This window comes from Amblyomma maculatum, chromosome 9 (assembly GCF_055883805.1).
Source record: "Amblyomma maculatum isolate TAMU_Amacu chromosome 9, ASM5588380v1, whole genome shotgun sequence".
Lineage (NCBI taxonomy): Eukaryota > Metazoa > Arthropoda > Arachnida > Ixodida > Ixodidae > Amblyomma > Amblyomma maculatum.
In genome coordinates, this window is record NC_139352.1 from 86,905,622 (window position 1) to 86,919,111 (window position 13,490).

At 45.3% G+C, this 13,490-nt stretch overlaps 1 protein-coding gene across 1 annotated transcript in view; it reads right to left on the reverse strand.

The window, feature by feature from the left end:
* LOC146179687 (uncharacterized) overlaps positions 1–13,490 on the reverse strand; it is an 88,753-nt gene that overhangs the window by 53,731 nt on the left and 21,532 nt on the right. The window lies entirely within an intron of this gene.

Here is a 13,490-nt window from a genome sequence, read left to right on the forward strand (position 1 = left end):
GTCGTTTGCTCATCAGAAAAGCAAGGCCCCCGTGTGTAGTGCGATATCGGTGCACGTTAAAGAACCCTAAGTGGTCGAAATTTCCGTAGTCCTCTACTACGGCGTCTCTCATAGCCTGAGTCGCTTTGGGGCATTCAACCCCACAAACCAAACCAAGCCTCATCAGAATACAACAGGTAAAACAACGAATTTTGATGATGAATTTCGGCACTGTTGCATTTTCACGAAACCACTTCGTTCTACCATATGGTTCTACGCTTCACTGCATCTTTTTCGCCATGGAGCCCTACTGAGTAACATGTCGCTGGCGACACCGACTGACGGACGCGACAACCGAAGGCGGGCACTTTGGTAAAAGTCCACGAGACCGTGAGCACGGAAGAGCACGTTTTTTTTTTCTTCTTACACATTTGGAGCAATGCCATTGGCTGGAGAGGGGTGGGGTTCCTTTGAGGGGGGGTTCCACTTTTGGCCTATGACACGGGGACAATAGGCCCATCTCCGTTCCTTTCCTGCGTAGCCTTGGCTGCAGAGCCACAGAAAGTCATCCAAGAGTAGGCTTGAGGTGTGCAGCGCACACATTGCAACTTGCAGGGAGTAAAGCCCTGTGGTAGGACGAGGCGGCACAGAGAGCAGGTCGTCGGTGCCACATTGAGTGTGTTCCGACGATCGTGCCTATGCCAAATGACCCTGTTAAATTCACAGGAACACGCTTTAGGATTCACTATAACGGCTGCAATAAAGTGTTTACCAACGGTAGGTAAGCTCTTCTGCACCATCACACTCGGTACCCATTGAATTGTTGTTGTTGTGGCTGTAGGAAGAAGGAAAATAAAATGCACGATCCTGCTACTGGCTCTGTAGCTGAGCCACCTCCGTTGTCTCGTGCAGACAGAAAAAGAAAGTAGAGAAGACAAAGAAGAGGGAGAAAAAGACGCGCGCTGCAAAAGCCGTCGTTTACCATCCAAGTGGTGGTGGGTGCAATGACTGCCCACAACAGATAAAATTTTGGTGGCTGGGTTGCCCCCGCCGCAATCGGCGTTGACCTACCGTCCCAGCCCCGTAGGGCCAGGAACAGCCACCCTTCACCCCAACCCCGCTGAATCCATTTGCTTCCGTTATTTTATACTGACCCCTGCCGCGGTAGTGCAGTGGTAAGACGCCCGACTACCGTGCCGGAGTACCCGGATTCGATCCTGACCGTCGGCAGCTGCGTTTCTATGGAGGCGAAACGAAGTGGCGTTTGTGTGCTGTGCGATGTCGGTGCACTGCACGTTAAAGATCCCCAGGTGGTCGAAACTACTCCAGAGCCCTCCACTACGACAACCCCTTTTCTCTTTCGGCTTTCACTCCCACCTTCCCCTAAGGCGCGGTTCAGGTGTCCACAGAACAAGTGCGACAGATACTGTGCCTTTCCTTTCCTGTGAACCAATTATTATTATTCTTTTACACTGACTGAATTTCAAAAATATCTATGTCGCCTGCGCTAATCACGAAGCCATCCATCACAAGCATGGAGGCTACAGTCAATTCCGGATATATCAAATTATTGTCTAGACCAAACTGTCGGAATATCCCCTTGAAGACCCCATGCAAAAGTATAAGCGTATATCAAACTAGTTAAGCGGAACATTCGATGTATCGAACCGCGAGCCGTGCCCCCTGCAAGGTGCGCCTCTCCTAACGGCACCCCCACAACCTTTTTGTGCTTGAATTTTATCGCTCTAATAAAGATATTTACTTTTTTTTTTGCAGTTAGCGCACATGATATGCCCTTGATGCTTCAGTTGTAATGCAGCTTGTTTTCCTTGTACTTTGCGACCTACCATCTATCTGAGAGGTGCCCGCAGACCAAACGCATGCCTCGGAATTACAATAGTAAAACCGCAATGACCGTCGGGCTGGCGTGACATACGAAAGCACGTCGCTGCTCCGCGGTCATGCTCTGCTCTTCAAAAGGTTCGTCACTTCACATCGCTGCCACGGATGACAAGTCTCCAGACCGCAAGTCGGCAAGGCTCAGGCGAGTTCGGACCAGTCCCTCTTCACATGCTCTGAGAAAACGGCAAGCTCTCTACAGTCGCAACGTTTGTCACGGTCAGCTCGTTCAGAGTGTTCGGCCGCCTCGACCACGCCACGCACGCTCGCTAACAGAGCAAGGCTAGAGGCCGCTGCGGCGTGGTATCCCTTTCATAAAGCTGTTGTGAAGCAGAAAAGAACAAGAGTCCAAGAGTAGGAAAAAGCGCAGCGCGGCAATCGAGGGAAATAAAGCCGAACTGGAGAGTTGGAGGCCATGGGGTTGGAAAGGGAAGCAGCCGCTGCGGAAGCACTAGCGGAATTCCTGAAGGCTGCCATAGATCTGCATAGCGAAGAGGATCACATCTGTCGTATGGTCTCCAAGGCATCCAAAGACCACGCTCAAAGTACTTAGGGTTTTGATCAGGCCCACGCGCACAACAGTCCACACACGCCCTTAATCGCATCAGTGTAACGGCGAAAAGCGTCATGCCTCTCAGCACGTTGCTGAGTCACCTGAAGGTTGTGCTCCATGCAACCAAGGCGTCACACAGAACATTGCTAGTCAGCAGACGGACCAAGCTAACACCCCTGAACCGCCACAGCAAAGAACCTGATTCAATGCGAGCTTGTTAATACCGCACTTATGAAGTTCGACAGCAGCCCTGAAAACTATTGGTTATGGAGATCCATGTTCAAAGGAATGTCATGAACTCTCAAAGTGACGGCAAGCAAAGAAGGACAACTCCGAGGCCAGATTAAAGGTAGTATGTGAAAGGCTCAAGGAATGCTATGGCAGGCCAGAAATTACATAAGAGGCCGTCCTTGGGAATATTTCTACCTACTCCACACTGTCTGACAAAGACGTCCACAAATTGAGAGTGCTGACAGATTTGCTTCTTGAGCTTGAGACTGCTAAAGGTGACCCTCACCTTACTAGGCTAGCCAATCTGAAGCAAGAGGGGTAAATCCCAACACCGAAACACTGCCCTACAGCTTGCAGGTCATATGGAACCCAAAAGGCTCGAAATGCAAGATCACCAAGTTATCTTTTCTCATTCTTGCACAGTTTAGTCATGGACCAGGCGACAAAGAGAAATGACCCAAGCATCAAATTGATCTTGGCAAGCAGCACACTTTCAAGTCTCCCAAAAACAGATGGCCAACAAACCAGTGCATTAGAAGAACACCGATCTCAGTCCAACTGACCGACGTCGTGGCAGGCACTGAGCATCTGCCCCCAACCACACCAAAGAAGCTGCATGAGACAATCAAGCATTGCCTCTTGCACAGGAACCTTCAGCCTCTTTGAAAGTGTCTGGAAAGTCAATGAGAAAGTCCGCTGGATAAATGCAAGTCACTGCTGAAAGAATATGAAATTTACTTCAGGTGCTAAACTTCTATAGACCACTCAACAAGAGAGTGCAAAATGGTTCTCGAGTGTGCCGACTGTGCTAGCAATAGGCATGCTAGAGCACTTAACAATGGAAATGTCAGCCATGGGCCTCCTGCCCTTGAGCAGAGTGCTGAAGACACCAGAGCAGACCAGGATTCCTCACTTGAAATGTCGTCCAAGTGCACAGAAGTGTGTGGTCGAGGCTATGGCATCAAGTCCTGCTACAAGATCTGTTTGGTCAGTTAGTCATCAGAGTCAGCCTCACAAAACTACAAAATGTATGCCATCTTAGACAACCAGAGTAACAGGTCCTTTGCATGAACAGAGTTGTTCAGCATCTTTGGACTAGATACACACAATTCTCCCTGCACTTTAGACATGTGCTGGAACTATGGAGGCAATCGTAAGAAAGGCATCAGGGTTCCTCATTGAAGACAGTCATGGCTATGTGAAGCTGCCCGTACCAATACTCACTGAGCGCAACAAGATGCCCAACAAGAAGAACAAGGTTTCAACTCCAGACGTGTGACTGCATCACCCTAATCTAAGAGCAGTAGCTGAATCCATTTCTTGTTCAGATTCGGAGGCCAAGATTCTACTTCTCCTTGGCAGAAACATCCTCAGAGTACACAAGGTTCGACAACAGTGCTATTGACCAGCTGATGCGCCATTTGCTCAGAGACTGGACCTGGGATGGATTATCATAGGGAATGTGTGTATAAGTCAAAGCCACACAGCAGATTTTGTCAACAGCCTTCAACCTAAAATAATTAGTCCTAAGAAGGGTTGTACAAACTGTGGCTACATATAGTGTGCGCTATACATAATGTGGCTACACATACTTCATAGCCATCTTCTTTCTATCATCCTTGTTCAGTGCTATTTCATACTGCATAGCCATCTTTATTTTGTTCTACCCTAGATGAGCTGTCCTGCTTATTCTAGTCTAGGCGAGGAGTGGAAACACCATATAGGAGTAAATAACCAGACTGGGAGTGTGCTGTTACGAGTTCAGTTGAATTTTTTTCCTGCCACCACATTACCTTCATAAGCATGCTTTCTCTTCCTCCTCCCCAAGTGCCTTCTCTCTCACCTGCAATGCTTTTTCTCTCTCTCTCTCTCTAAGAGATAGTCACTCCTGGAGAGAGTGTACCTAATTCCACAGGTGGTTCAACCATGTCTGGGAAACAGCCCTCCAGGCCTGACTGATCAGTTGGCACTGAAGGGGAAGCTCTATGTGGGCCAGATTCGTCTCCCACTGCTCATGGCTGAGCTCCTCAATGCCAGAGTTTCATCTTACGTGGATAGTTTCGTTTTTCCAGCCGCGCTTCACAGAATCACATTATTAAAACTTGTAAAATGGATGGATAAGTTTAATTTCCTTGTGCTTTGCGATCTGTCACCTATCTGAGCAGTGGCTGCAGCCTAAGCGCAAGCCACGGAATCAGAATAAATGCTGTTGAGTCGTTTTCATTTTTTGATGACAGCTGGAGTTATTTTTTGCATCGTTTTTTTGTCAGGACAAAGCCTTCAGAGTAGTTGTGCAGCTGATATAGTAGCACAATGCCAGGCATCCCTCGCAAACTTTGAACCTCATGCCTTCAGACTTCTGCATCAGTCAGACCCTTAAGAAGCTATTGGCAGATGCCAAAGACAAGGTAATGGAGTATAACAATGGAGATCCTTCCCACCATCTTAAGTTGTTACACTCAAGTAAACAGCTACAAGTCCTCACAGTGATTGCAACGGCTTTGCAAAGGACCCATAGATTATTTGATGCAACAAGCGATCCACGGGCAGCGCTTCTGGCTGCCACTTATGGGCATCAGGAAATCTGCAGTCATTTCCTTAAATGCTACCCATCATGGTTAGAGAGGGTATGCTTTCTCGCATCAGAGGCTGGCGTTACGGATGCATCAAATATGCTTTCAGATTCCAGCCCTTTCGTGTTCAACTTATTTAATGCACAAAAACCGCAAAGCTGCACAAAATCCAAGTGTTTTGCTTAGCATGCACAGTTCCGAATTCCCAGCACCACAATCATTTGGAAGCAGAAATTCAGTTTCACTGAACAAAAAACCAAAGCAATAATTTTTCGAGCCAAGAATAAAACTGTCAACCTAACAAAACAGCTTCGTTACGCAAACCAGGATATTCAGATTGTAAAGTCAGCATAAAATTCTTGGTGTCATATTTTCTGAGCAATTTAGCTGGGATCAGCATGTCACCAACCTTTGCAACAAACTATCATCTGTAACTGGAGCTCTGACCCGATGCCGCGATTTGTTGCCAACAAAACTTAAGTTACAAATTTATAATGCGCTCTTCCTGTCTCACATAAATTACTGTAGCCTAGAGTGGGCAACTACTACGAAAGGTAACATCGCCAAACTACAGAAAAGGATTGTAAGAAACGTGGCAAATATAGATTATTTTTCTTCAACACAGACTGCATTAAAAAAATACAGCATTATTACGCTTGAGTACTGGTATCATTTTCGAATCTTACGCTCAGTTTATTTCTCCTCTGACGACTTTAAGAAATTTATAACAGCTACTGCATGCTTAGTATCAAATCAGGACCGCGCACATACACGAAGTACCGGATTATGATTTATTCCAAGGTTTCGTAATAACTATAAATTCCAGACGTTGCAATACAATTTGCCATATATCTTAAATAAATACTGTATGGCGCAAAATCCCACTCTAAGCCATGTCCAATCACTTTTTCTTAGTATAGAATATGATTTTTTGTATTCACTTGGTTTCGTAGCTACTTTCTATATATTCATGAAAATTGTGTTCTCAAGATAATTTACACTATTTTATATTTGTCTCATACATTGTAAATACTTTCATCTGCCAAACTGTTCGTTGTTGTGACTTTTTTTTTTTCTTCTTTTTTTTCTTTTTTCTTTATGCACTGGTATGCCATTTCATTTGTTTTGCACTGTTGTTTGTACTTTCAAATTATTGCTCTCAAATGCAATATTTTTGCTTCTGCTTTGCTGTTGTCCATTAGTAGTTGTACAGCCATCTGCCAAGCGATAGAGTTCCACGGCCTCGTCAGAGCTGTTATAACAGCTTTTAGTCGCAGGACCCGTTCAGGATGTTTTCTGGGCAAATAAAGAAATAAAATGAAATGAAAATGAATTGTCTATTTCTATTCGCATTTGTTTGGTCATGCTAAAAGTGTTGAAATTTTCAATACCCGTTTGCATCTGTTTTTTGATGAAAATTACATATTTTCCACACTAGGAAATAAAAAGTATACCTTCACGCTAACTTCATGTCTGACAGGGCTTTTCCACTAGAGTACTTTGGGTAAACATGTCAAGATTTTAGAACACTGAATGTGGTACACCTTGCTGCAAAACTTAGCGTTGGCTTGCAATGATAGCACCGTCAACAAGTCTTGACACACTAGTTTTCAACGAGAGGTCATGCTACACCGTTTTCAGGCTTTTTTTAAGAAAACAGGAGGTTTTTTTCATTCAGTTTGGTAAGTGGCACACTGCTGTTTTCTGTAGCTGACAGTAAAAACAAGAACAGGTCATGAATGTACCACCGCTCTCCATAAGCATAAAGAAAAATTACAAATAAAGTTTGTGAATGTCTACTGCCAGCGAACTATTTATATGTGCAGTGCCAAGATATAGGAGCTTGGTAAGGCACACCTCCTATATATTAAAGAAAAATAAATGCAGATAGCAGTGAAGTCCCAAAAAGTCTTTATGAAACTGGAATACTCTCGTGCGGCACTTTGTCTATTTGACAACAGTTGTTCTAGCAGTGATTAGAGTGGAAAGCGCATGACAGTTTTATTTTTCACTTTGTTTCTTGGAGGAAATAAAATTACTAAATCTGAATTCAAAGCTTGAGGCACAGTAACGCCTTATTTGGCCAGTGATTAAGTATGCATCAACTGCAGAGAACTCACAGTACTATATCCAAGCAGTGAACCCTTTCGGATTATTGTAAATCGCCAACTTCCAATTCACATAACAGATCCACTACAAGAAGATTATAGTGTTCAATGAGATTTATTTGTATAGCATTTATCAGATTCCAGCTGGTTCACACATTCAATAGATTGACGCTGCTATTTTATTTCTAACTTAAGCATCATTCATTCCGAACGCTGGTTTAAGAGCAAACGACATGTCTATGGCTATTTCTTGCTTAAAAGCGTTGGGACACAAAATTTTCGTGCTGTTCTTTTGTGTTGTAAATAGTGCGTAGTGATAGTGTAAGCATAGAGCACGGTGTTAGAAGCCCAAAATCGCATTACATAATTTGTTATCGTATTATTAGTATGCAGCAGTTTCTCTTTCAGGCCGTAGTTGCGAGGTTTTCACTTGATGTCAAAAAACGGAAGACACAACATAGAAATGTCACGTGGGCCAAAAAACTTGTAGAGTCACACTGCGCAAATGGTCAACTGCGTCTGTAAACTAATGTTCGTGTCGTTTGGCAATCCTGTTAAGCCGTGCCAACACAAAATAGTTGGAAACGTGCTGTTGTCGCCTGTGAACAGGTGTCGTCAACTCGCTCTCCGACAACTTGTTGCTCGTAGCAGTACCGATGTCAGCCGCTCGCTTTGCTACAGGTTTGCCCAAATTCCTACGCTATATGAGCGGCTGGAAAAAATCAAACAGCGGGAGAGGCTTTGACTATGACTAAGCGCGTGTAAATGTTCGTGAGCATGTAGTTTGAATCCCACTGCATAATCGAGGCACTACGGCTGTGCAAATCTGGTAATTGTTGAGGGAAAATTCATAAATTTTAGCAAACGAAAACGGTCATCGAGTTTACTTTTGGCAACAGTGAATTGAAGTCAACAATCTTGCTTACATCGCAGAACGCGCATACAATCACCATGAAGCGCCGGTGTGACCCCGGTGTGCCCAGAACAGTCATCGGTGCTACCGGCACTACTTATGGAGAGCAAATTAGACCGACTGAGGACAGTCGCCACACACTTACATTTTGTCGAGCGTATTTTATTGTGAGACAGGATTCCTAAAATAAAGCGGTGACGAAAGATGAACCTTTATTACAGCGTTGAATCGTTGACCCTTTCCGAAGTGCCGTCCGGCGAAACCAACTAGGCTTAGCGACGAGTAGGGCAGGCAGAGAGAAGTATAGTTTGTCGCCTGGCGCTCCCGCAGGAGGCGCCATTGCTGAAGGCTCTGCACTTGTGCAAGCATGGTACTGTTGCATGAGTATATCAGCAGTCCTGATAACATGTCTTTTCTGGCACAAAGCCAAGAAGTGCTACACTGCATCACTGCTGTGCCGCCGGCCAATCTGGGCTCGGCATACAGGGGCTGACAACAACGCCGTCCGCGAACCATTTCCTCGCCATCCACGGCAGCCTTCGCAGATTTCAGTGATTGAATTTGCCATCAAACATAATTTTAGCTACAGTGAGCCGTCGTGCTGCCCATGCGTTAGATCTGTTAGAACGCTGCCAAGAACAGCCGAAACAAGCTGACCAGTAGCATTGTCTTTTACGTCACAAAACTGTGCAACGACATCACAAATACTTGATTATGGTCTTTTTAGTGAACCTACGTCACAGTTAATGCGCTAGCGATGGGCCTCGAACGCGAAAGCGAGCATTTCCACAAACATTAAAAAAAGAATTAAAATATTTTCTACACCTCCCTAGAGTTCAATACTTGACTCTGATGGTCCTCAAACACAACTATGCACAACATTGTAATTTGATGTCTCTACCACCTTAATGCACAAGAACTGGCACATTTTAACAGTCTCAGGTAAACTTGTGTAGCTATTGCATGATTGACTATTAATTAATTATTCCATCTAAACTAAATTAAATGCAGTGAAAACAAGAAATCCATAAAGCATCTGCTCAGACTAAAAAGTAGTTAATAATGCGTTCATAATTATACTTGTCTACTTTGCCGTATCATATTAACACATTTTTTTTTTTTCAGGCTTATGGGTTTGAAGAGGAAGCTGCTTCATGAAATCAAAACGTGGTCTGAAGGCACTGTTTGAAACAATTACACCAGCATTTTGTGGCGAGCGCGCTCAATCTGCGCCAGAAACAGCTGCAAGTTTTCCAAATATCTGTGGCTGAAGAAGCCCGACACTTGAAGAGGCTACAGGCATCAAAGAAAGGTTACCTACTCATCAAGGAACCGGGTACTACTATATTTGCTATTGGCATGGTGCTCGCGGTCTGATCATCTGACTTAATGCTGTGCACTAATAAAGAATGGTTATTGAATGATCGATTTTCTTTTTTTAATGGTTTTGTCAACCTGCATAGGCATTTAACTGCGAGCTACAACAGAATCTACAACAAGTCAAATTTCAATAAGAAACTTCTGTTTTACATACACAATTGACTATCAGCGGCACTTTTTCGGACCACCGGTCAATACTGTGCAAGAAATGCTTGGTTTGAAGCTTTAAACAAAATAAATAATGGCAATGAGTTTCACTCACACGTGCTCCGCTGGTGTGGCCCCACACGATCCCATCATCGAGAGTGTCTTGCAATACCAAAATTAAACTGGAGACATGGGTAGGGGAGTGCTAAAGGGGCCATGCCCCAATCCCCTTCCCCCCTCCCAAGCTGTCAAAGCAGGTGAAAAAGCATGTAGTATGCGGCCATCCTAGACCTAGGACAGTTTTACAGAGAGACCTTTAGTTTGGTGATGCACCTCAATTGAACCTTCATGCTTCCGAGTTTCTTTTAAGGCGATTCTCTCTGTTCTTTAGTTACGTTGACGACTGCACTTTGCAGACGATTTTCACTGCTGCTGTGTGCTGGGGGCCACCTCACTAAAATTATAGACAGGCAAAAGTCAGGTCAGCATGAAGTTGTCAGGGGATGGCTGGAAGTCACCCAGCACTGTTAGACCAGGTGGCCAGGCCAAGTAGATAGCGCTGCACACGCGTTAGAAGCCATGCTGAGCCATTGCCATTGGTCACTGAACCACCAAACGCATTAATTCTTAATGAATTCTGGCCACAGAACTTTTAGCTGGCAGGGAGTCCCTCAAGGTTTAAGGGCCCAACCACGGTGTAACCACAGCAATAACTTGGTGAAACCTTATACAGTTAAACCCACTTATAACAATACTGAAGTGCCATGGAAATATTATTGTTATAACCAATAATTGTTATGACCAGGTTAGGCCGAGAAACAAAAACCTTACAAACTACATATTTAATGAGGACGAGGTAGCTGATACTTTTTATTTCATAACGGGAAGAAACCCGTAATCCGTAAGAGTCTGTTTCACGGCAATATGGCCGACATCTTTCTGCAGGGCATCCAACTGCTGAACATAGTGCAATGGAAGGTTCTTGGCAAAAACGAAGTCCCGCAGGAAGTCAATTGTTCTCAAAGCCTCCTAGTGAGATGCAACCTGCACAGGTTCCAGTTCATTCTCGTCGCTACTGTAACCATCTTCCGAACCAGTGACTGCTGCAACGATAGCCTGGTCTGTTGGCTCTTCATCTGTCACGACTGTATCATCGGCACGTAAAAATTCCTCAAGTCCCGACGCATCGCCGTCACTACTACTCACTGTGGACCAAAGTTCGATCATCGATGTGTCGGCAGGAGCTTCGCAACATTCCGCTTCGCCAGTATGTACAGCAAAGCCTGCTTTCCTGAAGCAGTACATGATAGTGGAGGAGAAGCTTACTTCAGCCCATGCTCCAAAAATGAACTGCACTGCCATCAGGAGCAAGATCAAGTCTGGCACTGGTTGGCGTTCTTGGGTAGAAATGTCGAGGTTCAGCGTGACCTTGCTCAAAACACATCAGCGATGCAGTGCCTTGAAGCAAGCAATCACACCTGCATTCATGGGCTGTTAGGTGGGAGGAAAAAAAGCTTCCACATGCGAGAGCTTCCGAGCTGTTTGGTGCGCAGTGCAATTGTTGAACACAAATGCCACCTTACTGCCTTCGCGCTGCAACCGAGGATCAAACTCGACCAGCCACTCGCAGAAAAGTTCATGCGACACCCATGCTTTCCCGCTATGATGGTAGTGAACTGGGATCCACGAGGCACCACGAAAACAGCGGGGATACTTGGATTTTCCTATGACAAAGGCGAGGCACTTGTCGCTGCCGTCCATGTTGGTTGGCACACAAGAAAATAGTCATGCACAACTTGCTTTGCTTGCCGCCGTTACAGGGGTTGCCTTTGATAGCGTGCGTCTTCGACGTAGCGTCTGGAAAAACAGCCTAGTCTTGTCCCCATTGTACAAGCCCCGGGCCGCGCCAGAGCAGCGTTTCCTCAAGCCACTTCTGCCCAGCGTCTACATCGAGCGATCCTGCCTCGCCCACGACTGCTTTGCAGATGATTCCATGTCTCTCCTTGAACTGTTGAATCCAACCACCACCAGGCTGGAAATCGGTGCTGCGCAGGAGGTATGTGACGTTCCTCACTTTCTCCACTAAAACTGGGCCACTAATCGGCAGGTTCGCTGCACGAGTGTTCAAGAACCACTGGTAGAGCACCTGTTCTACGTCTTTGTAGGGCCCGTGTTGAACCCTTTTTCGGGCGTCGTTCATTGTATAGGCAGCACTGGCATAGCTTTTGTTCTCAATTTTGAGCGCATTGCGGATGATTGTCGATACTGTCAGTTGCACCAGGCTGTACGTGAGCAACAAGTTGCACACTTCTATGCCGTCCTTGTGCTCATGTACAATGTTCCTCTTAACTTTTAGAGGTATTGCTGTTCGCTTCCTTTTCTGTGACGGTTGCACCACGCTTCCTGAAGAAGGAGCCTCCATTGCTGTTCATGAAAAATCCAGGGCCAGCAAGATCATGGCAACGATGATGGCACACTAGGAGAACCGTGCTAGAATGACAAATGCACGAACGCTGCTGCACTCCTGCCACAAAACAAGTGCGACCGCGGAGGGACCTTAATAAAGCAAATAGGGAAGGACAGAGCAGTGTACCACAGTCAGTGCATTCTAAGAATGGGCTGCTCCACCGTTCAGAGGCAGAGGGGGAGCTCTCAAAGCTCTCCCTCAGAACGGCAGTGCCAGCACCTTACACTGTCTTTCCTCCTCCACGTGAGGAAGCACTCCGTCCGCATGCAAGCTTTCCCAACGCACCTGATCAACACAATGGCTTGACGTGCTCTGTCCCGATTTTTTTATTTATCTTCTGCATCGGGATTGTCGGCGTCTCCGCGTATGTGCGAGCTTTTGTGGTCGCCGCGTTTCCGCGTTTTTGTTGACTTTCAGTGATAATATTTGATTGTTATAACCGATAATGCAGTATGACACTAATGTAATAAGCGGTTTATTTTACCATAGAACAGAAGGCAAATCTGACAGTGCAGCAACTGCCCATTGTTATATCCGATATATTGTTAAAACCGGTATTGTTACAAGTGGGTTTGACTGTATGCAGCAAGTATCTATGTAAAATGTGCACCAGTCCGGTGGTTTGTTACCTGCCTTAAACACATGCGAATTTCTCATTTCATACACGACTGTTGTTTCCAAATCATGCTGTTGCATGTCGGAAGGTTGCGGTCACAATTAGGACCAATCACCAATGTGCAGCTGCCAGTATCTTGATGATTTAGGGAAGAATGGCTTCCACATGTATTATCAACGGGACAAGAAAAAAAAAATAGTCTTCCAGGTTGAAAACTTTGCGTGCATCCCACGCCTAGAAGCTGGCAAAGAGAGCATCAAGGTGTCTAGCAAACGACTATTTTCAAAATCCCTGACTTTTCCAGGTTTTCCTTGATTATTTCAGTTCAAAGTCCCTCCCGAGTGAGGAGGCTCAAAAATGTAGCTGTTGATCATAGTGATAAAAAAGGCTATTTATTAATCATATTCAGCAATTTATAATAGTGAAAATCCTGTCATTAGTGCTATTGGCCAATAAAAACATCAAAAGTTTACTGAAAATTAAAAGTGCACTCATGCCAGCCTCAGAACACGCGAGTCACCCACTCCGCAAACAACCGAGCCAATCCATTCCAATATGGCTGCGCGCACGCGCTTGGCATTTTACAGGGACTGTAGCAGCACAGCACAGCTCGCCAATCGCTTT